Below are 4,284 nucleotides of genomic sequence, written 5' to 3'. Positions count from 1 at the left end.
GCAGGTATGTCTGATATTTCGTAACTTAAATATATACAACTTAGGCCAATTTGGAACTCTATATGAGAGGAAGTATTGTACAAAATTGACTCAGGTAAAGGTAGTAAAAATGGCAAAGTTCATAACCACAGAATAAATTGAATAGGAAGTTTACTCATAAGTCCTTAAAAAGTCATTAGACCCATATTTTTTATAGTAAATTTCACCAGACTCTCCATATTCAGAATATTTCTGTATTATAGACATCATTCTGTATATCAGAAAAAGATGCAAATACATTTCATGAGCCTGGCATATGTACCTTAAATAAGGAAAGCACACACACACACACACAAATTACTGATGAAACCTCTCTATAAAGTTAAACTATAGTAATAACGAAAGTATATTACATTATGACCAAATAGGATTTATAACTGGAGTACAGTGATTATTTCTTGTTAACAAATCTAGTGATGTAATTCATTACATTAGCATATTAAAGGAAAGAAACAGTTCTTTCAGTAAAATATTTCATAAGATGTCATACTCACTACTTATTTTAGAGACATCATCTCAAACCAGTGGGGTAAAGATGAATTATTCTGTAAGTGGTGTTGGGACAGGAAGGTAGCCAGCTGGAAAAAAATAAATTCAGATCTATACCTCATACCTCATACCAAGTTAAAATTGGATCAAAGATTTAATGGTATAAATTACAGAAGTTCTTGAAGAAATCATGCTAACAACTTTTAAGTAATTTCCAAATAATAAGAGTATTAGAAATTTCTAAGACAAACCCCACAATCCATACAATGAAAATTAATATATTTGGCTTCATAAAAATCAGGATTTTCTGTATGGCCTAAAACACTGTAAGCAAAGTTGAGAGACAAACCACCCATATGAGAAAACATGATTTGCCACTTAGTTGACAAATGGTTAATTTTCCTAATGTCTAGTAAGTACCCACAGTATGATAATTGAGTCCAATAGAAGTTGAAAAGCTGATCCTATGAAGCTGGAGTTCCATGACGTAGTCTTACTGCGTAGTTGGACTTTGAGAAGTAAATAAATTTGTACCTTACTTAAGCCGCTGCTGTTTTGGGGTGTTTTTTAAAATTACTTCTGCTTCTCATTTTACACACAACTTGGTACCAGGAGTGGAGTCCTACAAGTCAAAAAACCTAGAAGGTGGCATTGACTACTTGTGATCTCTCTCTCTGTCAAATAAATAAATAAAATCTTAATAAAAAAAAAAGAAAAGAAGGTGGCATTGACTAAAGGCAACATATATCACCCGGTTCTACTGACATTTGAATACAGTGCAATGCGCAAACTCTGCACGCTGATGCATTTATCACCTCTGCCCAAGAGGCCAATGACATCTAATCCTTGTGACAATCAAGGATTAACCCCCTGGAGGAAAGGAATATTGCTCCGCTGGCTAGGATTCAGTAGGGCACAAATATTGCAAGCTAGAAAGATAGTGACCTTGTTAGGCCACTACAAAACAAATTCTTGCCTGAAATACCTTGGAAAGTAGAATGACAGGGCTTTATTATTTTTGTATTTATTGGCGTGGGGAGGGGCAGAAGGAGAGAGAAATTTAAGCAGGCTCCATGCCCAGCACAGAGCCTAACGCAGTGCTCAATCTCGTAACTCTGAGATCAGATGAGCTACCTGGGCACCCCAACATAACTAATAATAAAGGTGACAGAGGAGATTCAGAATGGTGACCTGTGCCCTCAGGCTAAAGATAATCTCCAAACTGAGATGGAAGGAAAGGGTTAACAGCTGAATTTAATCCCTTTTCCTGTGTCTGAGATATTTGAGGAGGGGAACCCAGTTGAGTTCTTGCAACATCAGATCTTGCATGGGTTGTCATGTACTAGGTATTGATCCAGAAGTGTTCCCAAGCCCACTGTAACTGCAGGATCATTCATTCGCTCACTTGTAATGTTTAGACTGCAGGTCCAGAGTGATACCATCAGCAGAGATGAAAATAAGTGTATTGCCTTTCCACCCAAGCCCATTGTTTGAGAAGGTGTATTAGTTTTTTATTTCTGTGTACAGGATTGTAACAAAGGTAACCTCTAAAAGCAATGCAAGTTCATTATCTCAGTTTCCATGGCTCAGTTTCCATGGGTCCTCTGTTCAGGGTCTCCCCTAGCTGAAAGTGGTGTCTTGAGCTGCAATCTCACCTGAGACTTGGGCTTTTTTTCCATAATCATGTGGTTGGCAGAATTCAGTTCCTTGTGAACTGAATTTAGGAATTGAGTGATTATCTAATTTACTACCCAAACCAGAGTAATTTTGAGAGAGAAAGGGGAGCTTTAATGCTTGCATTGATAGGTATGAACAGGTACTATTCTAGGCAAACTGCTCTGTGTGGTCACACTAATCAACTACAGTGAGCTTGGAAACCTGCACAGCTCTAGTTGTATTGGGAAGAGTAATGGAAAATGAAGAACCTTCCTGGGAAGAATGGACAAGTTTTTCCCAAAGAGCAGGATCAGGGCTGCCCCATGGGCTAACCAAAGAACTCACATCATTGCCTAAGTAGAGAAACCTTAAAGTTACTGCAGAGTGGTATTTGATAAGCAATGATGGTATGTAATTTCCACTTTGTTTTTGAATTATTATTCTATCCCTACAACTCCATTTTGTAGTGGGAGTGTTGGAGTGGGTAGCATCTTTTAATTTATGATTGTTGGACAATGAGGAGACATGTTCGTTCCTGAGGAGGAAAACTACATACCCAGATGTTTTGGACTTTGAGCTGACTGCAGTGAGAGGATAGGTATTTGGGGTTATCTCCTTCAGGGAGGGGTGGGATGATACTATGTGTGCTAAGAAGGATGCATTCACACAGGTCAAAGGGATAAGCTGGCAGAATTGCTAGTTGCCCACAGTCTCCATTTTTAGCTGTTCATCTCTTCTTGCAGAATAAAGACTACATTTCCCAGCTTCACTTAGAGCCATGTAACTAAATTCTGGCTAATTGGGTAAGCAGGTGTCGCAAGGTAACTTCTGGGAACTTCACTAGGGGTTCAAACCTCTGTGCATCCTTCTTGTTTTCCTCTTTCTGCTGCCTAAAACTTGGATGCCATAATCTAGTGCCGTCAGGTTCAGGCACACATGATATATGAACCCTATCCCTCACACTTGAGAGCACCATACCAGCTTGGACCATCTACCTGGAATTTTACCTGAGAAATACCTGTATCTTTTTTTTTTTTTTTCCTCATTTTATTTTTTTCAGCGTAACAGTATTCATTCTTTTTGCACAACACCCAGTGCTCCATGCAAAACCTGCCCTCTCCATTACCCACCACCTGTTCCCCCAACCTCCCACCCCTGACCCTTCAAAACCCTCAGGTTGCCCCAACCTCCCACCCCTGACCCTTCAAAACCCTCAGGTTGTTTTTCAGAGTCCATAGTCTCTTATGGTTCGAATACCTGTATCTTTTTAAGCTACTGCTGATTTGTTACTTTTCACCTGCAACACCTAATCCTAAAAAAATGAGTTCCTCCTCCTATCCCATCTGATATTAAATAGTAGTAATAATAATAATAAATTCCAGATGGGCTATTTAACAAACCAAATGGTGAATGTTTTGGAACTAATAATCTTATATTAGAGGAAGACTTTCTAAAAGAAAAAAAAAACAAAAAAAAAACTGAGAAGTCATAAAGAAAAAGACTGATAGATTTCTCTTTTCAAAACATTGAACCTTTTTGGCCACCATTAACTGTTACAAGTCCTTTTCTCTGCACCTGCCCTTTATCTTTTAATTCCATGTGGCATCTTTTGTGGTCAGAAATGCTATTACTGTCTGTCTCACTGAACATTTTAAATTTCTATTTTGACAGGGAAAGCAGTTCGTATTTCTGAGTGTATATTTTGAGTGGGATGTTTGAAATTTTCACCAGTGGAGCAGTTGAAGTGGCAGTTCCAGAGAGAAACCAGCAGGTGTCACTGTTCTCATTTTGGGTCAATGAGTTCCAGAAGATATAAAAGGCAGAAATGAGGTCACCTTGTGCTGCTGTTTCTCACCACTTGGAGCACCTGGACCTGTCCTGAGTTGGCTATTACTCAGCAGAAGGAGACTGCAGGTTCTGGGGAAGAACCTTTTCAGTTAGCGTTTGAGGAAAGGGCCGTTATGATGTGGAAATGTTTAGCAATAAATTAGGGTATTGCTCACTAATGCTTCTAGAAAAGTTTGAATATTTCAAGCCAAGAGTACAGCATTTCTTAACTGTTTTTGGAAGTCAAGGACTCATTTAAAAATTTCAAGAAAG

This window comes from Meles meles, chromosome 10 (assembly GCF_922984935.1).
Source record: "Meles meles chromosome 10, mMelMel3.1 paternal haplotype, whole genome shotgun sequence".
NCBI classification, from domain to species: domain Eukaryota; kingdom Metazoa; phylum Chordata; class Mammalia; order Carnivora; family Mustelidae; genus Meles; species Meles meles.
This window is presented reverse-complemented; position numbering follows the sequence as displayed.